Source organism: Polypterus senegalus, chromosome 10 (assembly GCF_016835505.1).
Source record: "Polypterus senegalus isolate Bchr_013 chromosome 10, ASM1683550v1, whole genome shotgun sequence".
Classification (NCBI taxonomy): Eukaryota; Metazoa; Chordata; class Cladistia; order Polypteriformes; family Polypteridae; genus Polypterus; species Polypterus senegalus.
The window spans coordinates 39,780,983-39,806,241 of NC_053163.1; the positions used below are offsets into that span (position 1 = coordinate 39,780,983).

The 25,259-nt window shown below is 39.5% G+C and overlaps 1 protein-coding gene across 3 annotated transcripts in view; it reads left to right on the plus strand.

Annotated features, from left to right (window-relative positions):
* Positions 1 to 25,259, plus strand: part of LOC120537097 (neurite extension and migration factor-like) — a 519,487-nt gene that overhangs the window by 341,845 nt on the left and 152,383 nt on the right. For all 3 annotated transcript variants that reach the window (XM_039765751.1, XM_039765752.1, XM_039765750.1), the window contains exon 3: positions 5,772 to 5,835. The gene's annotated coding sequence lies outside the window, so the exon portion shown is untranslated. The remainder of the gene's footprint in view (positions 1 to 5,771; positions 5,836 to 25,259) is intronic.

Here is a 25,259-nt window from a genome sequence, read left to right on the forward strand (position 1 = left end):
TGCTAAAAAGCTCACTTAAAAAGAAAAAACATAATATCTCTATAAACTTCCATGCTCATATTGGAATTAATAGACAAGACTAAGAAAAAATATGTGCAATTGGAGGATGTTACATTAATTCTAAAACAACCATCTCTAGGTTTTTCTAAAAAAAAATGTTAAATTCTTAAATACAAGTTAATGAAGGAGTAGATTTTAACATACACAGCAAAAAAAATAAATAAAATAAAGGGTGACATCCTACTTGCTAATAGTATTAGTGGACAACATATTTTAAAAGTGTATATTTTAGGTGGTACATATTTTTAGGTGGTGATCAGTTGACAGCTCCGCCTCTCTCTTCACCCGAGTGTCCAAGACATGTGGCCGCAAGTCCGATGACACGACCACAAAGTCGATCATCGAACTAGGCCTAGGGTGTCCTGGTGCCAAGTGCACATATGAACACCCCTATGCTTGAACGTGGTGTTCATTATGGACAATCCGTGACAAGCACAGAAGTCCAATAACAAAACACCGCTCGTTTTCAGATTGGGGGGGCCATTCTTCCCAATCTCGCCCTTCCAGGTCTCACTGTCATTGCCCACGTGAGCATTGAAGTCTCCCAGCAGTACGAGGGAGTCCCCAGAAGGTATGCCCTCTAGCATCCCCTCCAGGGACTCCAAAAAGGGTGGGTACTCCAAAATGCTGTTCGGCGCATACGCACAAACAACAGTTAGGACCCGACCCCCCTACCCAAAGGCAGAGGGAGGCTACCCTCTCTTCCACCGGGGTAAACCCCAATGTACAGGCTCCAAGTTGGGGGGCAATAAGTATGCCCACACCTGCTCGGCGCCTCTCACCTGTGGCAACTCCAAAGTGGTAGAGAGTCCAGCCCCTCTCAAGGAGATTGGTTCCAGAGTCCAAGCTGTGTGTTGAGGTGAGCCAGACTATATCTAGCCAGAACCTCTCGACTTCGCGCACTAGTTCAGGCTCCTTCCCTTTCAGAGAGGTGACATTCCACGTCCCAAGAGCCATCTTCTGTAGCTGAGGATCGGACCACCAAGGTACCCGCCTTCGGCCACCACCCAACTCACACTGCACCCGACCTCCTTGGCCCCTCCCATAGGTGGTGAGCCCATGAGAAGGAGGACCCACGTTGCCTCTTCGAGCTGTGCCCGGCCACCAGGCGTTCGCCATCGAGCCCCACCTCCTATGCCTGGCTCCAGAGAGGGGCCCCGATGACCTGTGTCCAGGCGAGGGAAAACGGCATCCAAATTTTTCATTTATCATAGAAGGTCTATTGAACCGCTCTTTGTCTCATCCCTCACCTAGGACCAGTTTGCCTTGGGTGGCCCTACCAGGGGCATAAAGCCCTGGACAACAGAGCTCCTAGGATCACTGGGACACGCAAACCCCTCCACCACAATAAGGTGGCGGTTTGAGGAGGGGTTTAAAATCGCCACCTGGTGGTGAGTTGGCTTCGATGGTGGAGGAGGATGCCGGTTAGTCCTGGTAGGCCCAAACATGTTGTAAGGGTCTGCTGGGAACGTCTGGCAGAGTCCCCTGTCAGAAGTAGCTTCAACTCCCACCTCCGGCAGAACTTCAACCACGTCCCGAGGGAGGTGGGGGACATTGAGTCCGAATGGGCCATGTTCTGTGCCTCTATTGTTAAGGCGGCTGACTGGAGCTGTGGCGGTAAGATGGTCGGTGCCTGTCGTGGCGGCAATCCCCGAACCCGTCGGTGGACACCGACGGTGTGGGATGCCGTCAAGCTGAAGAAGGAGTCCTACCGGACCCATTTGTCCTGTGGGACTCTGGAGGCAGCTAATAGGTACCGACAGGCCAAGCAAAATGCGGCTTTGGGGGTTGCTGAGGCAAAAACTCGGGCATGGCAGGAGTTTGGGGAGGCCATGGAGAACGACTTTCGGATGGCTTCGAGGAGATTCTGGTCCACCGTCCGGCGTCTCAGGAGGGGTAAGTAGTGCAGTGTCAACACCGTATATGGTGGGGATGGTGCGCTGCTGACCTCGACTCGGGACGTTGTGGGTCAGTGGGGGGAGTACTTTAAAGACCTCCTCAATCCCACTAACATGCCTTCCAGTGAGGAAGCAGATCCTTGGGACTCCAAGGTGGGCTCCCCCATTTTTGGGGCTGAGGTCACTGAGGTGGTTAAAAAAACTCCTTGGTGGCAGGGTCCCGGGGGTGGATGAGATACGCCTGGAGTTCCTCAAGGCTCTGGATGTTGTAGGACTGTCTTGCTTGACACGTCTCTGGAACATCGCATGGACATTGGGGACAGTGCCTCTGGATTGGCAGACTGGGGTGGTGGTCCCCCTCTTTAGAAAGGAGGACGGGAGGGTGTGTTCCAACTACAGAGGGATCACACTCCTCAGCCTCCCTGGAAAAGTCTATTCGGGGGTCCTGGAGAAGAGGGTCCGTCGGATAGTCGAACCTCGGATTCAGGAGGAACAGTGTGGTTTTCATCCTAGTCGTGGAACAGTGGACCAGCTCTACACCCTTAGCAGAATCCTGGAGGGTGCATGGGAGTTTGCCCAACCAGTCTACATGTGTTTTGTGGACTTGGAAAAGACGTTCGACCATGTCCCTCGGGGAATCCTGTTGGGGGTGCTCCGGGAGTATGGGGTACCGGACCCCCTGATAAGAGCTGTTCAGTCCCTGTACAACAGGTGTCAGAGCTTGGTCCGCATTGCCGGCAGTAAGTTGACCCCATTTCCAGTGAGAGTTGGACTCCGCCAGGGCTGCCCTTTGTCACTGATTCTGTTAATAACTTTTATGGACAGAATTTCTAGGCACAGCCAGGATGTTGAGGGGGTCCGGTTTGGTGGACTCAGGATTGGGTCACTGCTTTTTGCAGATGATGTTGTCCTGTTTGCTTCATCAGGCCATGATCTTCAGCTCTCTCTGAATCGGTTCGCAGCTGAGTGTGAAGCGGCTGGGATTGGAATCAACTCCAAATCCGAGACCATGGTCCTCAGCCGGAATAGGGTGGAGTGCCCTCTCAGGGTTGGGGGAGAGATCCTGCCTCAAGTGGAGGAGTTCAAGTATCTTGGGGTCTTGTTCACGTATGAGGGAAGAATGGAGCGTGAGATCAACAGGCGGATCGGTGCAGCGTCTGCAGTGATGCGGGCTCTGCATCGGTCTATCATAGTGAAAAAGGAGCTGAGCCGTAAGGCCGTAGTTATACTTCACGCAACGCAACGCATGCTGCAGCGGATGCTCCTGCTACGCAAATCGTTGTAGTGTTCATACTTGCGTGCGTACTTTACGTAAATCTGGAGGAATCCATCAGGTGGCAGTGCGAGATATTATCACGGTGAGAACATGTTCGGCTTCTCTGTGTTGTGAATTGCCTAGAACACCTATTAAATTCTGATGACACCTTACCGCAATATCTCTGAAAAGGATGTTTATTGATTAAATCCATCAATCCAGGGATGTTTCCATTCCAGCAAGCATTGGGCACGAGTGAGAAACAGTCCCTTGACGAGGCCTCAGCTCATCGCAAGGTGAATACAAGCACACACATACACTAGCGTCATTTTAGCGGCACCAGATCCCCAAATCTGCATATCTTTGGAAGGAAACCTGAGCACAGTGTGGAATACAAGCAGGAAATACCAGCAACATAACTCCCTGCGAGACAGCAGTGCTATCGCTCCACCACCGTGACACCCCCATGTGTGTAATTAACAGTATTCATTATTTAAACGAAATTATATGGAAAATGTAACATACACACTTTAATGCATTTCATCATGAAAGTGATATCAAGTATAAATCTAAAGATTCTAAATGTGCAGAGAGTTGGAATATCATACATTTAATTTGTTCTGTGTGGTGATCTATTGCTGCTTTCCGCTGCTGTCAGGTCCAAGAAGCTCGTAGCGATTAAAAACTGGGATGACGTTTACGACGGTCTGCTTTAATGATAAAGTAAACTACGAGGTTAAAGTGGACAATTCGAGATTAAAACCGAAATTTCCACTTTAATCACAAAATACACGTTTTCACCGTGTCCTTTATTTTTTTCTCAGTGGTTCAAATATAATGCTATACATTATGTTGCTGTTGTTAAGTTGCAAAAAAAAAATAAATAAATAAAAAAGACGACACAAAAGATGGTATGTGAGACTTTTAAAATGTATCGTGTCATTACGTTCAGGTACTATCTACATGTGACAGAAAGCCTCTATGCCGATCCTACGGGATGGATGCTTCGATGTGGTGAAGCAAAATGCCGACATACAGATGCATTCGTGGTGGTTTTATATTCAAGCGTTGCATATTCCCGATCGTAACGACACGATACATTTTAAAAGTCTCACATACTATCTTTTGTGCCGTGTATTTTTTTTTCTTTTCAACTTCACATCGGCAACATAATGTATAGCGCTGTATTTGAGCCACTGAGAAAAAAATAAAAGACATGGTGAAAACGTGTATTTTGTGATTAAAGTGTAAATTTCGTCTTTAATCTCGAAATGTCCACTTTAACCTCGTAGTTTACTTTATTATTAAAGCAGACCATCGTAAACGTCATCCCAGTTTTTAATCGCTATGAGTTTCTTGGACCTGACAGCAGGTAAAGTAAAAAAAAAAAAAAATAGACGGCACAAAAGATGGTATGTGAGACTTTTAAAATGAATCGTGTAATTACGATCGGGAATATGCAACGCTTGAATATAAAAGCACCACAAATGCATCTGTATGTTGGCATTTTGTTTCACCACTTTGAACTATTCATCAAACAGCAAAGCGTGCACATCAATCCCCGAAGGATCTCTATAGAGGCTTGCTGTCACATGTAGATAGTAAACAGAGACTCTGACGTCACGTTCCGACTTTTAGCACACTGCACCCTCCGACTTTTTGCTGGTACTGCAACTCGCGCACGCGTCGCGGTAATTTCTGAGGACCTGCTCAGAGGACGTGTGAAATGAACGCTGGGAACGCGTGGCAGTCATGATGCGGGCGCGTACGCGTTCTGAGCGTGAAGAATAAATCGGCCCTAAGGCAAAGCTCTCAATTTACCAGTCGATCTACGTTCCTACCCTCACTTATGGTCATGAGCTATGGGTAGTGACTGAAAGAACGAGATCGCAAATACAAGCGGCTGAAATGAGTTTACTCCGCAGGGTGTCTGGGCTTTCCCTTCAAGACAGGGTGAGAAGCTCAGTCATCCGGGAGGGGCTCAGAGTAGAGCCGCTGCTCCTCCACATCGAGAGGAGTCAGATGAGGTGGCTCGGGCATCTGATCTGGTGAGGTGTCCTGGGCACGTCCAACCGGGAGGAGGCCCTGGGGAAGACCCAGGACACACTGGATAGACTATGTCTCCTGGCTGGCCTGGGAACTCCTTGGGATTCCCCCGGAAGAGCTAGAAGAAGTGGACAGGGAGAGGGAAGTCTGGGCCTCTCTGCTCAAGCTGCTGCCCCCACGACCCGACTTCGGATAAACGGAAGAGGATGGATGGATGGACGGACATATTTTAAAGAAAATGGGCAATAAGATAGGAAAGAAGCTACTTCCCAAAGTTACAATATTGATGAGTTCAGTTTGCAAAGTATTTTATATAATATTGCAGCATCTCATTTATAGTAAGCATTTGGAGATCAATTAAATTAGCTTGATCAGATTAACACATTTAATTAGGGAAAGTGCTAAAGATACCACGTCCCAGTTTCACTGTAGCACAGTGTCTGCTTAATTTGCTGTACGTTTAACTAAGTTTTGTCGTTTTTAATGTTTACATTACCCATTTTTTATTTCAGATGCCAACTCAGACTTTATGAAGCTGAAAAATCCAAGAATGTATTTGAAATGAAACCAGCGTGTGTAAGTTAATCTTTTTTATTGTGGTCTATTTTAAAATAATAAGTAGCCATTCTTTATTTTATTTTATAGTACTAGATGAGGATAACTTTGAAATGTTTGCTTTTTTAATGAACTGTGATACTGTCACCATACTCTATTAACAGGATAAAAGTAAACTTTATCTTGTCTATAGGTTGCCCATAGATTGAACTTTTCCATTAGGACATGTAAGAATTATAACTTTTATAGTGTTTATGCACATGCATAATCGTTTGTACAAGCACAATAAAACATGAATAAATGTCTATATAAAAAGGTTGAGTGGGCTATTTATTGCCCTTCACCTTATGTTACCTAATTTAAATTTTTTCATTAGAAACTTGAAAAGAAAATTGAAAGGAAATCTTGCAACTGAACGGAACACCATACATTAACTAAAATTAAAAAGAGTAAAAAATTTTTAAAAAATGTGTTTGAAAGAACTATCTTTATACTTAATGAATTGCTGAAACTAAATAACTATTTAATCATATTATGTAATATCTACTGTTGAATTCTGTTCTGTACTTGTAATATTTCTATTGCACTATTATACACTTGTATTGAGGATTACTTGTGTTCTGTTCTGTGTATTTTATTGTAATTACCCCTTTTTTTGACACTCACTGCATGCCCATCCTACCTGGAAAGGGATCTTTCCTTGAACTGCCTTTCCCAAGGTTTCTTCTATTTTTTCCCTACAACAGTTTTTTGAGAGTTTTCCTTGTCTTCTTAGAGAGTCAAGGCTGGGGGGCTATCAAAAGGCAGGGCCTGTTAAAGCCCTTTGTGTGACTCCTTGTGTGATTTTTGGCTATTAAAAAATAAATTGTATTGTATTTAAACTCTTGAGAAAAATATATTTGATATCAACAAATAATGACATCTTGCATGGCAGCATTGTATTTTTGTAGCTTGTAATTTGTGTTCTTTTTAACAAAATGACATTAATTTGTATTAATTTAAGGTTTTCATTAGAGTGAAAAAATTACAAATTAGTAAGACAAAAAATAATACTTTTTACTCAGATATATATGGACTTACCAATCTAAAGGGCACAGAATTAATTTAAAACAAGCAATCAAAACACTGAAATATCCAGTGAAGTTAGCATAGATTCAGCATGTTCAATTAAAGCAGTAAAACATTCGTAAATGACTGCCAGGTTCTGTAAAGCTGTTCTTTGTAAAGCTTTTTTTTGTTTCAGATTTTAAGTAAAATACTGTATAACATTGTTTTCCCAGTATGTTATCATAGGTGGATGTTCTGTTCTATATCAGTGTTCAGTTCACTAGAGACGAGGTTAAATCGGCCATTTTTTTTTTACTAAGAAAGACTTGGTCAGTGATTATGGCAGTTGATCCAGCACACGTCTTTTTTTTTTTTGTGGCTGACTTCTTGCAGTGTAAACAAAGAGTAGCAGTTGAGTCTTGTTTTATCAGAAAGCTTAACCTTTACATTAAAGAAACTGGAGTAATAAACTGAGGAAAAGGAATTTTCCTGTGCAAATAAAAAAAAAAAAAAACAAGAAAAGCTATTTGAATTCAGAACTTTTTATTGTATTCTTTAATTAAAATTGACACTATTTTAGTGTGGACAGCGAGTTTGTTTTAAGTGTAGTACCTTACATGAATTTGAAATTGCTGCTTAGTAAACAAAGGCTTGTTAACTTAACAGCAAAACGTATCATTTACTTATAAACCTGTTAAGCCTGTTAGTTTTGTGTCTTCTTGATAAACAATTTATGAACATTTGATACATTTGAACTTTTTAACTGTGTATCATACAGCATACGTTTTGGTAAGAAACAAGTACTACATAATCAAAATGGTAATCCATATTTATAATTACACCTCAAGATTTACACTGAAGAAAAAAATGCCTGTATAAATATAGTAAATGTTTATTTTAAGAGCAAAAAAACAGAAGGGTAATTAATGATTTAAAATGATTAAAACCTATAAGTACATGCATACTTACATTTATATAGTTTTTAATTGCCAATATCAATTAATTGATGGTGTGAGAAAATATATCTCTCTATTATAAAAAAAATCTTGTGACAAGACGTGATCTTCTGAAGAGAGACAGAGAGACACTACAGAGTTGCAGAGACACTTTCACTTCCCGCAACACGGTCAAGTCACGTCATACTGGCATCCATTGGAGCCTGTTCCCATGAGATGGTGACCTAGGCAAGGAAAGTAGTAATCAGCTCGGAACAAATGGATCTGAAAACCTTGCAGGTCCAAATGGGGTCAGAAATGAAAGACAAAGAGTAAAAGACCCTTCATACAGACGTTCATAAAAGTTGCCGCCATACACATGCAGAGCAGGTTACAGATTATGAAAGCAGTGGAAATCGAAAGGCTCAAAACAATCCTTGGCACGATACATACACAGAGCAAGTTCAAAAATATGACCGTACCAAAATTTGAAAGTGAGAATAGCTTTTGCAATGACAATTAACAAATCGCAAGGACAAACATTTGAAAAGTCAGTTTATTTATAAGAGACAAAGAAATGATATTCACTTACGGCCAGTTATATATTGCATTATCACACTGTAAGACCAAACAAGGAATCAAAATTCAATGTGATCTTGAAGAAAAGTTCATTCCAAATATTGTTTTAACTGAAGTTTTGAAATAAAAAGTGAACATAATGCATATGTTACAATTCTCATGAAAAAAACACTTTAAATTGTATTTCCACAGGACCAAACCCGGGGATTGGTGAGCGAAGTGAGCAGGGGACAGAGTCCCCTAGTAATTGTTACAGAAATGATGAAAACTACTTTTTTTTTTTTTATATATATATATATATATAGTTAAGCCTTGTTTCAGATAGGTACATTACAAACTGTCATATTGTTTATTTTTTACTGTAATTATAAGATGCATTTTATTTTCTTTTATGCTAAATGCATTATTGATACATTTTTTGTGCAAAGTTTATTAAAGTATGTATTTTAAGGAATACGTATTTATTTTAGTATTTTATGGCCACTGAACAATAAGCCTACTTATTTGTAAACAACTTTGGGTAAACAACTTGCGGTAACAAGGCATCATTTTGTCCCATCAGCAGTACATTAGATGTGACTTATTGGGGTCAGGAACATCTGAGGATACATACCCCAAAGGTTTTGAATTAAGCTTCTCTTTTATTTCAGTTAGAACAATATATAGCACTGGCTCAGTTGCTGTTTGTTCACCTAGCACTACCATTAAGGCATTTTTCACTGACTTTATTTCTTCTCCCGATGTTCCACCAAAGTGAGAAGCACTGGGAGGTTTGAAAGGAAGTGCTTCGTTTTGCTTTGCAAGTGGGTCCCAAAGGGATGGTTCCATGGCAGCAGACCTTTCTCTCAATTCTACTTCCCCTCTATGAAAAATTGGTGCCTCTGTCTGAATGAACCTCAAATGGCTTACCTCCACAGGCCACAAACCTTCTAAAGGCCATCAAAAATGCATCAGTCTCCATGCTCTCTATTACATCCAAGTGGACACATTGAGTTATCAGGCACTTAAAAGATACTGTAATTCCTCAACATGTCTCTGATCGGCACCCAATCTTGCTAGTAAATGGCCCAGAACAATCAACACCTGTAGACCAAAATGGATGTTTGTAAAGGCACAGTCACACAGAAGGCAGATCTGCCATTTTTGGTAATTCTGGATTTGCTCACCACTTACGATAGTGCTCACAGTGACTTTGGTGTTTGTATAGTCTCTCAACCCCGTAAAAATTTAGTATTTGCCTCAGATTTCTGCAAATACTAAGTCTGGACCTGGATGAAAGAGACGGTTGTCACAGTCTTTTATCAGGAGTTTGGTAGTTGGATGGGCTGGAACAAGGACAATGGGATATATTATCTCCGGCTCTAAACCTTCAGCATGGCGCGGCCTAGTGCCAACTCAAATTAAGGCTGAGTCCTTATCATATTCAGGGCATAGGGATCTCAAACAGCTTTGGTGTGAAATTACTCTGTTTGATGTATGTGCTCTGACCTCTTCACCAAAGCTCTCTAACTGAGCTTGCCGAAAAAGAAGTTAACCTGTGTCTCTTCTTTGTTCTACTTTAGCACAGCTGTCTGATTCAGTACTGGCCAGCCCATGTAGGGATTAGGTAATTGTTACCAGCTCATCCCAAGTACTGCATTTATTTGGTTTTGGATAAATGTCATTAGGCCTTGAAGCTGATATGTTCCCATAGAACGCAGACTTTTTCAGTTCTATCAGGCTGTCTTCTTGTGGAGGTGGTAACGTGTTCAGCCAACTTCCTGGCACTTGTGAAAATAAAAAACGACCATCCTTCCACCTACCAGGCTGATTATGTTCACTCAATGTTTTTCCTCATGTAATGACATCTGCAGGATTGTTAGTTGTATCCACATAATGCCATGTCTGTGTTTCGGTCAGATTTTGGATTTCAGGAACTCTAGTGCCTACAAACACTTTATACTAGCATGAATCAGACATTAGCCAGTTATGTACTGTCATGGAATCACTGCATAGGCATACTTTTCTAATATGCAGAGTTAGTTCAGACAATAGCAGGTGGGAAAGCTAAGCTCAAGTGAGTGCTGCACAAAGCTCTAGTCTTGGTATGGAAACTCTAGACTGTCCACGGTGTGAAGATATGCCCGACCCATAAATGCACTCTGATACATCATAAAAAGCATGAAGTTACCTCATAGTTTCTGACTCATCAGCACAATAAGGTGTGTAGCATCTTGGCAACATTATACGCTCCAAATCATTTAGTTCTATGCCCCATGTACTCAATGATGCCCCAATGATGGTAACCCATTCTAAGTTAGCTTTCCACAAGTCTTGAATGAGTACTATTGCTATTGCAGTGTATGGAGCAAGGAATCCAAGAGGGTCATATTGACTAGCAAGGACTTTATAAATATGTCTCATAGTTGAAAAGGTAGACTGAGTAGCGTGATGTTTGTAAACTATAACATTACAATTCAAGTGTGGATTTCTGGGGGGTCTACTTTATCTTGAGACAGCCATAATTCACAGTGAAGTCAGCTCCTCAATCAAATCTGGACAATTAAAAGTTCATTGTCTTGTTTCAGATCTGCCTTAAGCATGCATTTTCCTTAATCTAAAAATTAATTGCTTGGCTGCAGACTTGGATGGCAAACTCTGTAAGGTGTTGTCTACATAGACAATTCTAATGGAGTCAAACACACCTTCTTTATAGTCCTGTCCATGTTTCTGCAATGCAAATGTGGCACAACAAGGTAATATCTGCCATTCCTAAACCTCTGGTGGTTTGTCTTTGTTAATATTTCTCCAAATTAATCTGAACAGATTCCTCAAAGAAAAGATCAACTTGATGGGCCATTGCTTTAATGTTCCCACAGATAGCTACTTAATGCTCCTGAAACACTCCCAACAAAGATGGGCCAAGAGTGGGCACTGGCAAGAAAATAATAATTTAGCACCAACACTAGATGCTGAAATTAAATTAAATTAATTAAAGGCAAGCCTATATTTGTTACTATAAAAAATACCAAATACCAGGACTCTTCAGTGGCTTGAATTTCTGCTTCAGTTAAAACTCTTACATACACAGAATCTATCAGTTAGCTAGTTCTGGGTTCCTAGAAAGATGACATTTAGTGCACCATAGGCTGGATAATATGCCTCTTTGTGGCTTTAAATTGGGTCCCATCTTGCTTACGCAATAATGGGGTTGCATAGCATTGCATCCCTTTGATACCCACTGTCATAGTTTTTGCTTGCAACATCTCATCTTTATAGCTTGTATGTCCTACTTTGATTGAATAGCACATTTCTCATTCATGTAGGGAAATGTGTCCATCTGCCATAGGCGCTCTACATTTCTCATAAAGTTCAGATACTGGTGCACTAGCAGATGTCAGCATGCATGAGTGGTCATTTAATTGCAGGTTTTGCAGACCTCTGGGATCTTATAATGTCCAGCCTAAATTAGAATGTATGGTTAAAGGTGTGTCCTGAGGTCATTGTATCACTGGGTGGATTGGCACAATCAGATGTGCAAAGTCTAATGAGAAGCATAGGGTGGACCTTATTGATTCGTGGCGATGGAAGACCCTGTAGGTGATGGTAACACTTCTGAGACTGGGAAATTGCACGCTTGGATATGAAGCTGGCTGCAAAATTTGTTGTCTCTGTCGTCCTTCTCTGTCTGCTGCTTAATATCCTCCAGTTTGGCACGTTTCTTTTCCTCGCATATTATTGCTGATTGTGAACGTCAAAGGGAAATGGAGACTCAAGCTTTAAGCTGTACACTGGATCTGTTGCTGCCATGATTCAATTTAACCGATTGGTTACTTTTACATGAAAGTATGCTAATGGCACATCTCAGTTTGCTACTCTCTCTTTGCTTAGAGTTCATGATGGAGGCCACATTACATCTGGAAGGATAGCATCCCACATCATAGTCTGAAAGGTGAGCTGGAATTCTCGTCTCTTGGTGTCCTTGGCTGCATATTGCGAGCATACTGAGTGCTTATTAGCTGAAAGGCTGTCGCGGTTCCCGCAGACTGGTCGTCTGCAATGTGTGAGCTTGGCATAGCAGAAATAGTTTGGCTGAATGCAGGGATGTCAGTTCGGGTGTTCTTTTCTGCATCAATGTTCAGGTTAAGCTCGTCCATACACACTGTCTTGTCCATTTTGCTCTCAGTTGTTCTGTTTAGTTACCAGCTCGAAGGACCATGTAAAAGAAGGGTTTCAGGGATCTCTGAAAAATGTGCTAATTGGCAGGATTTAGCAAACTGAAGGTCAAGTATAGGAGTCACAGTCAGATGACAGGCGATGAGAGACTGGTGAATTCCAGTACAGTAATCCCTCGCTATATCGCACTTCGACTATCGCGGCTTCACTCTATCACGAATTTTAAATGTAAGCACATCTAAATATATATCACAGATTTTTCGCTGGTTCGCGGATTTCTGCAGCCAATGGGTCTTTTAATTTATGCTACACGCTTCCTCAGTTTGTTTGCCCTGTTGATTTCATACAAGGGACGCTATTGGCGGATGGCTTAGAAGCTCCCCAATCAGAGCATGTATTACATATTAACTAAAACTCCTCAATGCTATAAGATATGCTTCCCGTGAGGCGTTCGATTGTTTGCTTGTCTCTGCCTCTATCTCACCCTCTCTGACATTCTCTGCGCCTGACGGAGGGGCTGTGAGCAGAGGTGCTGTTTGCACAGAAGCTGTTTGCCTAGTGGATACAGACGCACCTCTAAGAAATGCCGCTTTATGGCGGTGCTTCCAAAAGAACACTTATTGATTTTTTGATTGTTTGCTTTAATCTCGCTCTCTCTCTCTCTATGACGTTCTCTGCGCCTGACGGAGGAGATGTGAGCAGAGGGGCTGTTTGCACAGAGGCTGTTTGCTTAGAAGATACTGGCGCTCCTCTAAAAAATGCTGCGGCAAACTTAAAAGCACAGTATTGATTTTTTGATTGTTTGCTTTTCTTTGAGCGCTCTCTCTCTCTGAAATTATCTGCTCTGAAGAGAAGAAGATCTATTTGCATTCTTTTAATTGTGAGAAAGAACTGCCATCTCTGTCTTGTCATGGAGCACAGTTTAAACTTTTGACTGAAGGGTGTTATTTCATGTCTAGAGGGCTCTAATAATGTTAACAGTGTGGGAGAGTTTATAAGGGCTTAAAATATATAAAAATAACTACACAAACATATGGTTTCTACTTCGCGGATTTTCATCTATCGCTGGGGGTTCTGGAACGCAACCCCCGCGGTCGAGGAGGGATTACTGTATTTTGTATTTCATTCAAAGCAATAAACAATTTACAGAAACAGCAGATAACCATGCTATAGGTAAACCAAGATGGAAGAATGAAAAGTTTCTCTGGAACAGAAATCACTTCCAGGTGAGGGTGAGACTTTACTAAACTTTCTTATAGCTTCTATACATCTGGTTTTGCAGGAGCTTAGTGTAAAATGGTTTTTTAAAGGGATAATGAAAGCAAAATCGAAATTGGTAAAAGAATCATCCGATCAAGTAACATGAAATCGGTGATCAGTATCTGCCTTAAAAAAAAAGTGCTTGGAGCATCCCTAGTTATCACAGTAGATTTTTTATATATCAGTAATGTTTTATCAGGTATTTAGCCAGGCAGTGCTGTTAGAGATTTATTACCCAGCTTCTTCTGGGAAATTCCGTAAGACGATGGGCCACTGTTAGTGTTGTCATTTAATTAGGTGTATCAGATGTACTGTGTAACAAAGTATTTTTCTGTATACTATTGAAGCAACCAAGGGCTAATATTACTGGCAGATAGTGTGGTGTTTTTGGTTAAAGGATAAATATGTTCAGCATTTTTCAGGTTGAAATTATTTCTTCACAATCAAGCTATATATTAATTTGCCACATAAAATTGTGTCCTAAAGTGAAACATTTTTTGTTTAAATTTTAAAAATACCTTGTCTGTTCTTGCATCTTACAATCTGACTAATAGGGAAATAGGTCTATTGATCGAAAAAGTCTTAAAACTTACTGAACATGTCTATTTTTCAAGCCAAAAATGTTATTGCATATTTATCTGTGTCTTGGGATTATATACATATTACAAACAGCATATCCATGTTGTTTTAGGAAGGATAAAAAACATAAAACAAAACATTGTTTTGATATTTAGGTGTTTTAAAAACATTACTTTGTCTTATTCCACGTCAGACTTTCAGTCCAAGGGGTGTGGATTCACCTCAAAAGGTAATCATCAAGCACTGTTATTGATCATTAAATGTTGATGTCCAGACAGCTCTGTTCTGTAGACAAATAGGAAATAATAACGGAAAAAGTCATACGTAAGATTGCTTATATTCTTTCATTATATGGAAGCTTATCATCCATTCATCCGTCTATGTTTATTATTTTGCTAGTATATACTGCCACTGGATTGATCATTTTTGTGTGTGCTACAGTGAGACAGAATATTGATAAATAATACTAAATTGAATAATAATACTGGATGATAAATTGAACTGGACTGCCAATACTGATGCTCTGTGTAAGAAAGGTCAGAGCCGACTATACTTCCTTAGAAGGCTGGCATCCTTCAACATCTGCAGTAAGATGCTGCAGATGTTCTACCAGACGTTTGTGGCGAGTGCCCTCTTCTACGCAGTGGTGTGCTAGGGAGGCAGCATAAAGAAGAAGGACACCTCACACCTGGACAAACTTGTGAGGAAGGCAGGCTCTATTGTAGGAATGAAGCTGGACAGTTTAATGTCCGTGACAGAGCGACAGGCGCTGAGCAGGCTCCTGTCAATCATGGAGAATCCACTGCATCCACTACACTGCAACAGGATCATCTCCAGACAGAGGAGCAGCTTCAGCGACAGACTTTTGTCACTGTCCTGCTCCACTGACAGATTGAGGAGATCATTCCTCCCCCACACTATGTGACTCTTCAGTTCCACTTGGGGTGGTAAACTTTAACATTATTTAAAGTTATTGTCTGGAGTATGCTGCTGCTGGATTATGTGAATTTCCCCTTGGGATTAATAAAGTATCTATCTATCGATCGATCAGGCCTGTAACATGCAATAAGAACTGAACAAATGTAATGGATTTAGCTTGAAGTGGAACCAAATTACTGGTGGAACTCTGTGCTGTTGGTGCCTTGGTCATCCTTGCACTGCAATATTAGTTTTACATGACTTCACTTTCAAAAATCTAAGACTTTTATTAAAAACACAGTACAGTGTAATCAGTTCAGATTTATTGTTATTAGTAAAAAGTACAATGAAACTAATATGTGATCCTTTCATCATGCTGCCTATTGGCATTATTCTTGCATTTTAGGCTATGTAAACTAAAACCATTTAGGAAAAAATAATCGCTCCTTTATCTGTTTTGTTTCAAGCCGTGGCAGAACATAACCACTTGAGGAAAAAGAATTGCAGAAGCAAAAGTAGGACAGAAACCGTAGTATAGCTTGGCAAATGGGTGGTGAGGAGGTGGGGGCTAGTCGGACTGTCATAACTGCACTCATGATGGCGGATGTGGGCAGATGAGCAAGCAGGAAGTGTATTCTTACCTTGAGAAAAATAGTTCCAAGAATCTGCGCTAAAATAATTATTTCTAATGTCCTTTTGTTATCGCAAGGATACCTCATAAATGTGGAAAACATGTTTTCTTAAATAGAAATCTTCTCTGCTTCAAAGTTTATGTATCTAGTAAGTTTTAAGGCTTTTTCATTTAGCTATGGACCCGAGTCCCTATTACCCCTATTGTAAGCTGCAAGAATAGACAAGGTGTTTTTAAAACGTATAAGGAATGCTTTGCTTTAGGACAATTTTATGTAGCAAATTAATGTATAATGTATACCATGTTTGTGAATAAATAACAGACTTGAAAAACACTGAGCTTATCCATTAAGGCTTTGGGCCTAGGACTTTAAATGGATATATAGTACATATGTGCTAATATCCTATGTATTACACTGATGTATTAATGTGAAGTGTGGAGCAGTAGCTTTGAGTGTTACAACACAAATTTCTGCGACTTACACATTAGAAATTCAAGCACCACAATGTAATACCAGCATTGAGGTATTGTGTGATTTAAGCTCTACAATTGAAGAATGGGTGTGGGGGAGTTTTGAAGGGATTGGGCTGATTATTGGGGAGTCCCCTTTGTAGTTTGCAGTGCTGCATCTGGTGGCTGGAGGTAGACATAGCCAAATAAATAACCATGAGGAGAGCTGGTACATTAGAAAACAATGCAGTTATATATTTAAGAGTGCCAGTAATTAAAGCAAAAAATTGACTAGTACCAACCCACGTTTACCATCGATGAAAAGAGTTTTAAAGAGTGGGTGAGTGGAGTATCTCTGTTCAAACTAAGCAGATGCACATGTAATTTTAAATGATTTTGGGGGTATGGGGTGGGGTTCCCCTTTCAAAGACTGTAGGTGTGTATTGTAATAAAGTAGTTTGTGGGGGATGCTTAGTTTAAACTGACACCATCAATCCAGAGGTGTTCCTAGTATTTGCAGGTATCAGAGTCTTAGCCCATTCTATGATTGTTGCGTATGGTCTTACATGTATTTAAAATCAAAGAGCAGAGGGGTGTGGAAGTAGTTTATTTGGGCTTCAGCGCACATTCATTTAATGGTGCAACATTAATAAGGTGCTTTATTATATATAATGGGCAAAAGGATTAGGGGCTTACCGTGTTGTCATGTACAGTATGTAATTGAGAAAAAGTTAGCCCTTAAGCCTCTTGTAAATGAAATATAGAATAAAGCTCCTGATCTTTTTCTAGATTATACATTTTTTCAGATTTTCCTGAAGACTGGACTTGCACAGTGTTAGTAGCACAGCATAGACGTGCTTTATGTTTTCTCCCAGGTGCCAAAATAGATAATAATGTCATCCCTGTAGATGACACTGTATGTATTGCGGGACCCTAGCAGTTTATCTATCAGACTCTGGACGTTGGCTGGCACCCCATGCAATCCAAATGGAAAGAAATAGGTGTCCACTGAGGGTGCTAAACTCGGTCTCTCCTTGGTGGACTTTGTTAAAGGAATTTGCCAGTACCCTTTTATCATGTCAAACGTGGTCAGACACCGGACCTTTCTGAGTTGCTTGAGGAGTTCATCTACATGTGTGGACTTGTTTTGTTATACTTGTGTAACCCCCTTGCATACCGATAAAGGATCTATCTTCTGATCTCTTTATAATGGTGTCACCACCTCTTTTGTTGGCAGGTTCACTATAGCCCACCTTCAGCCCTTTAATACATAATCAAATCACTGTTACTCAGATATTACTACAACAAAACTCTCTTAAGTGAAACATTAACAGTTTTCCATACTTGAGATATTTACAAGTATATACACTATACATAAAACACAAACACTAAATTATTTATAACTATACAAATATCATGGGTCCGAAACTACTGGTGAGCTCACCTGGACTTATTTACACAGTCAGTAAATATTACTCACTCCGTTGGGGGCCCCAAACATAGCTCGGGTGTGTAGTGGCCGAACAAACCAAAACAGAAACTGGCCCTTTCACTTGAAAGTTTACTCAAGCCGCTTTAAAACAAACAAAAAAAAATACACCAACCTTGTTTTATTTATTCCACTTTATACTCGGGTACCTCCTTTAGGCCTCTCATCTCCCTCTTTCTCAAACACTCTCTTTACTTGCTGATCGCCATTTCTGCACTTGCGTCCTGCCGTCTTTCCCTTTATCAACCAGCCTCTTTTATGTTTTATCCGTTCCTCCTTTTTTCTTTACGTCTTGTTTTGGCGTTTTACCTCAACAGCGCCTCTCTTTCTTGTTCTTTTCTTTCCATCCAGTTTTGGCGTGCTGCCTCAACTATGACTCTCTTTCTTCGACTCCCCCACCCAATCAGGCGACACTTATATATATACTAAACTTTACCCAACCCCCACAACTGGTACCCCATTTCACTCAAAAAACTTTATTTACACAAACTTGCAGTTATATATTCCTTTTGAAAACCTGAACCAGGTTACACTTGTACCATTTGTGAAAGTGTTTATTTGATATTTGGACTTCAGTCTTCACACATTGTACACTTCAAGGCTACATTTTGTCAATTATTACTAAAACATGAAAAACGTTTCTGTTTTAACAATGTGTTTACATAGCTTGTTGTAGACACAGAACACACATGAAATGCATGTATTCCAAATAACAATATATTATTTACCCTCTACAACTCCAGGCAACTCATATGCAGGTAAACAGACTTGAGCTGAGAGAACTTTCTGCCCTTTTGCGTTGGTGGGGGATGGGATAGCAGGCTGCTTGCTGCTTTTGCTGATCGGCACATTTATAACAAAAGATGCTGACAGAGAGGTACGAAGGGATTTAAGGTGGGCCGGGATTACGAGTTTTTTTAGTAGGCATTGTAATTCTAGTGTTAAGCTGGCGGAAGTCATTGCAAAACAACAAACACAATGGGGCTAGACCAGGGACTAAAACTTTCCTTGATCACTCCTAGTTCTACCATCCATTTGATCTCAAGCTCCAATCTATTCTTTTTGCTTCTGGGAGTCAGCATGTACACTGTCAGACAATAACCCTGGGTTCAGTAATTATGCTGTCCGAAAGCACAAAAATTCAAAAGGGGCTTCTCATCCACTACTTGTTGGACAAGCAGGATGGCTGCTACCAGCTCCCGTAATTGGGGTTTAGTCAAACTAGGGCTGAAACTGAGTGGTTGCTGGAAAGCAAAGAGAGAATGGGGCTTGCCAGAGTTGGGATTGGGCTCCCTGTCCTCTTACAACTTCAGCAGATTGACATAGTAGATCTGCTTTGCTGGTCAACAATTTGGTTGTTTCAGCACAGAATCTACCAAGCCTTCTCTCTCTTTGATCTTGTAAGGTCCTTGCCAGTGAACCAATAATTCAGAATTAGTGGTAGGGAGGAGAACCATGACACTATCTCTAGGATTGGACCTCATAGATTGTTGCGCCCCAGTTATAGATATGGGCCTGAGATTCTGTCGCACACTCCATACTCTCTTTTTGAATGGGACAAATTTGACTAAATCTATCTCCTATATTCTAATAGGTTTGTGGAGAGTGACTCATTCTCCTCAACCTTCAGTCGACATGGTCATGCTGACAAAGTGCATATGCAATGCCACTCCTTATTTAGGAAAGGAACAGCAGCTTCCATTTGCAGCTAAAGTCACTTCAGTACCCAAGCAATTCTCCATACTAGTGTTTTGATCTGGCAGAGCCATGCTAACAGTGTATGTGCCCAAAAAGAGGTGAAGAAGTTGCTGTTGTTATGATTCTGCCTTTGTCCAAAAACAGCTCCATAAGCTTTATGACCACAGTCTCAGAAAGTCTTTCTCCCGTGGGACAACTGTGAAACTGTGATCTTTTCCTAAATAAGGAGTGGCATTGCACATGTACTTTGTCAGCATGCCATAGTCGATCAAGCACAGGAAGCTCTGCAGTCTACTTGTGACTTTATGCTGTAGGAAGATAAATAAATAAATAAATGTAGATAAACAACATTCGATGTGACTATTATATAAGTAACATATAAATGTTTTTCATATAAAGACCATCAAAACATAATCGCAAACAGAACTTTGCATGATACCTTGGCAAACTCTGTAGGCCCTGCAGTTTCGTTGAAGGATCTGTGTGTGTCAAATTTACTGGCAGGATAATGCCCGACCTCTTGCTGCATCCAAATGGTGCCATCTTTCACCTTTATGCCTGGTGCAGCTGCGTTGTTCTTATGTGTGAGTGGACGTTTCTTGTGGGGAGAGCTTCTGTTCTCTTTCTTCAATATAGAACCCTTATATCAGTTCATCTCTGTTATAGCACATCTTTATTTGAAAACTGACAGTGTAAGATCTGGGGGAGTGTGAACATGATTGATGGAATAAAACTGAATAATAAAATAAAAAACCTAACCTTTACAAGTACCATAAATTTACACTTGCTGTTACAAACTCACTCAAATGTATGTTTTTATTCTATAATAGTAACACTAAGAGTAGCTCATTATTCAAAGCAGTAAATGCAGGTAGGACCTGGAATCAAACCCGCAACCTCTCGATTATGAGACAGCTGGTCTCACCTCTGCACCAGCCAAGCGGATGTGTCAGCCTCGTCCTATAACCCAATTTCTTTTTCTTAGGTTATATTTTTGAACAAAATTGCACATGTTTTGTTTTACTTGTACATTTTGTGAAAGTGTTTATTTGATATTTGGACTTCAGTCTTCACACATTATACACTTCATGTCAACATTTTGTCACTAGTACTATATAACATGCAAAAACTGTTAACTTTTCGTTATGTGTTCAACATTTCTTGCCTCACATTTCCTGTCACTATACACGGAACATATATGAAATGCATGTATTCCAAATAACAATATATTATTTACCATATACAACTCCAGGCACCTCACACCAAGATAAAGAGCCTTTAGCTGGGAGTAATTCAGCTGGGTCGGTGGGGGGTGGGATGCCAGGCTGTTTGCTGCCAGTTCTGATTGACACATTTGCAAAGCAAAGACACTGATGAGGAGTTGTGAAGGAATTTAAGGTGGCTCTGTGGAAACAACATTCAGTGTAGGTTTATAATCCACTGCCAGGCCCATTAGATTACCAGGTGGGTGTTGTGCTCATCCAATATTTCTCCTGGACCAGTCCCACCCTAATTTAATCAGATATGGAGGACTCAACATCATGGCCACAATCATCACTCTGTTTTCCCTTTGAAAAGTGATACCATGGTTGTCAGACCTGTACCACTGACTTTTCCTTTGAATACAAGTTAGACTGGTCTTCCTGAAAGTGCATTTTTGCAGAAGTACAAACTGGTGAACAGCAATAGAAATGTTACTGCTGAAATCAATTATTGCGGTTATTTTGTGTCTTTTAATTAACACCAGATCTGAAAACAGTAACACCAAAGGGTTGTAACTATCCCAGGCACAACACATATCTCCTCTGACCCATCTGCAGCCCTTGGGCTTCCTGAAACAGGAACTGATCAGGACAGCTGGCTTTGCCTTGCAGTGGCTGGGTTTGGGTGGAGCTCCAGTTTCCCTCAGTGCATCCCGGTGTCACTTCAGGTTGTCTAGTGTATATGCCAGGATAGCCTGCGAACCTGTCGGACGAAAGCATTGGGGAAAAAGTTGATGAGGTATTTGCTAGCGACTATATCTGCTAATTTGTTAGTGTCATTTGACTCAGATATCAACCGTCATCCAAAATCTCCCCCCAAACTCGAACACCTAGGAACACGCTGGCCACTCTGGGTCAAAGTGTCACTTCCAAATGTACCTAAACCGCTGGTCAGTGTCATTATTGGGACTGAAATTTGAAGTCTTAATAGCTTTTTCCTGTTATGGAAGCCATTTTTGTGTACAGTTCTCAGGGGCATGTCCCATGTTTCTAGGAGCATGGTCTCTGGGTTCATGACCTCGAATTAAGCAGCAGATGGGATAAAAGAAAGAAACAAGTAGGAGAGTTGCAGGCATCTGTGCAACAACTGCCAGGGGCAATGAATCAGTTAACAATAACGGTCTATGCCTCGTGTTATCCAGCTCAAACTCAGAGTTACAGCCGCCATCATAAGCATCCGATCCTGCATCTCATTCATTTTATGGGAGACCATAATAATGAGTGTAGGGGTTTCCTAAATCAGTGTTGCATGGTTTTTGAAGCCCAACCTAAAATGTTTCTGGACAATTGGATATGTATATTGTTTATAATGTCTTTGCAGGATTAACACTAGAATTACCAGAGCCAACGAAAAAACTCGTAAATCCGGACCACCTATATCCCTTCGCACCTCTCCGTCAGAGTCTTTTTTCTTTCTCAGACCTTTTGCAGCATATGGAAATTTTGAATAATTTTGAATAAATTACTTAATTGTGTAGCTAAAATAGATACCTTAACAACTTTTAAAAAGTACCTGAATGAGATATTTGAACAACTTAACTATCAGCCAGCCATGCAAGCTTGATGCACTTATTGCTCCCCCATAATTTATATTACATTTTTGGATTTGAAAAATGCTTTATATGAATATGTTGTAGTTATAAGTCATTAAATTTCCTCCTCTGTCATTTCATTTGTGAAGGAGTAACAGTAATCCAGTAGTATTAGATCTGGAACTGATAGCTCAATCTGTTATTGTATGTTATTCAGTTTGTTATTAAGAAATCGATAAAGTAATTTCTAATAATGTGTGGAACTGTGACAGACAGCACTCATTTTTTTGTTATTTTAGCTCATCTGTTAATTAGAGTTTTACTCACAGTATACTTTGTGGAGGGCTTTCTTACACTAAAGACCAAAATTTGGCTTTACAGTATTTTAAACCATGGTGATTGTGTTACTTCAGGCTTGATTGTGTAACAGAAGCCTCGACGGGTATATAGAAAATCCTGAGATATACATTTATGATTTCTGAATTGACACTTTACTTTTGAGGTGTTTAGTTGTTTTTCATGTCCTTGTAACACTAAACTCAGATCTAATTTCAAATGCAATTGAGCAAAGGTTGTGTGTCATATTCATTTTTTTCTTAGTTTGTGGTCCTGGTGATATTTGGCAGTAAAGGAAATCATTGTAACCGAAGAGGACCATGCAATTTTCTAAAACCTTCCCTGGTGTGATACAAAGTATTTCTGTATTTTATAAATAGATTCCAAAAAGTTTCAGCAACCGTCCTCCCATCATGGTAGTGTAAGAACAGATTGAAATTTTGACAATGAGTTTATTTAGATGTTTGCAGAAATAAAAAGTGTCCAGTTTTTTGCAATTGTGACTGTTTGCACAATAAAGGTATAAAGATCTTCAGGTTTATGTCTTCAAGTAGAAATAATTCCTGAGTGCGAATTTTTTATTGGCGAATTATACTGTAAAGTACCAAATTTTCATCAGAAAGTTTTGCTGTTACACATCTATATCTCTGTCATCCCTAGTACACCATCAGGAGCTGCCAACGTCATGATACTTGTGTTGAATACTTTTAACTTAGAAACACCTTCTTTCTAAAAATAACCTTACATCCATTGTGTTTGCTCTACGCTCAGGGATAATTATATAATCTCTTTCAGGATATTCTTTAAAAACATTTGCTGGTGGAGCTGGACAATCTGTGTTATGTCAGATTGTTATAGTACTGTAATAGAACTATGTTATAGTTCTATTAAGATCCACACTTCCAGACTGTTGAAAAGCTTCTACCCGAGCACTATCAGAGAAGTAAATTTTCTTAAATAACTGTTCACTGCATCTAAGTCCAAGGTTTTGATCTTATGTTTTTCACTGTCACCAATGGCATCAATGGGACAAAAGTGCAATATCTTAGAGACTCTTTGCAATTTCTGTAAAATGGAACTACTGTACTATTTACTGTTTATATTATTTCACCTTGTGTATATGTGTACATATATATATATATGTATATATATATATATATATATATATATATATATATATATATATATATATATATATATATATATATATATATATATGTATATATATATATATATATATATATATATATATGTATATATATATATATGTATATATATATGTATATATATATATGTATATATATATATATGTGTATATGTATATGTATATATATATGTATATGTATATGTATATGTGTATATGTATGTATATATATGTATATATATATATATGTGTATATATATGTATATATGTATATATATATATATATATGTATATATACAGAGGCACGCAATGTTTTATTGGTTTATATTAATGCATGTGTGTAGCTTTAAAATTCAGAGCATATGTTGAATCTGTTGGAGATTTTGTTTTATTACATTGTGTGTATTCAGGGGACACACTAACATTTTGTTGTACTTTTGTGTAATGACAATAAAAGTCAGTCTATTCTGTTCTGTTCTAAAATGTCAAGTGACTTCATGTATTTAGTTTTGCTGTCCTTGAACTAAAACATATATAAATGTTTAAATGTAATATGAATATGTAACATTATAAAACAATTGACAAGAATTTTACATGCCTCTCACTATATGGTTAAACCAAGTTTCTACACTCAGTGATATTAAAGCAGATAGCATTTTTGATCTGATGTTATTCTGTGATATTTGAATCAATTGGGAATCCTTTCTTGTCATTCCAGAAGTAGATATAATTATAATAAATGAAATTGTGCACAGTAGATTACCAGGTGATTTCCCATGATACAAGAGTGCATGTCACTCAATACTAATCCTCTGTCTGCTCTCGTTTTTTTTCTCATGGAAACATTCATAATCAGTGTGCAGACGAAGAATGTCTGGAGAGATGATATTATTGGAGAGGGAGATCAAAATGGAAGAAAAAAAGATTCTTCTGTGTTTAAAGTAAATGAGGTCTTTATTGCCAGAAATTTATTGCACTTGAGAATGATGAATTCTTTTAAATATCTGTAGATAATGTTAGATGACGCTCACAACTTGGAATTTAGCTATTGGGTAACAAATAAAATAAAAGCTTGCTTAAGATGAGCTGTTTGTAAATCTTTTCAAATGTATTGTTAAATGTTCTTTTGTTTAAAAAAATAAAGGATTGTTTATCTGACTATATTCAGTTTTTCAATAATGTAAAATATTCTTTTATCAATCATAAAAATTTAAAGAGATATCTGCTTCCTTAGCTACAGTGAAACTGGCATTCATAGTAAAAGACACTGCAATAATAAAAGTGATAATTTATTATCCATTTCAGGGTCATAAGAGTCTGGGGCATACAGTATTTTAGCAGCATCAAATGTGTGGCCCAAACCCAGCTCTGCATAGGATATTAATTAATCTCTCAGGTAATTTACATGATGTGATAGTAATAAAAGACAT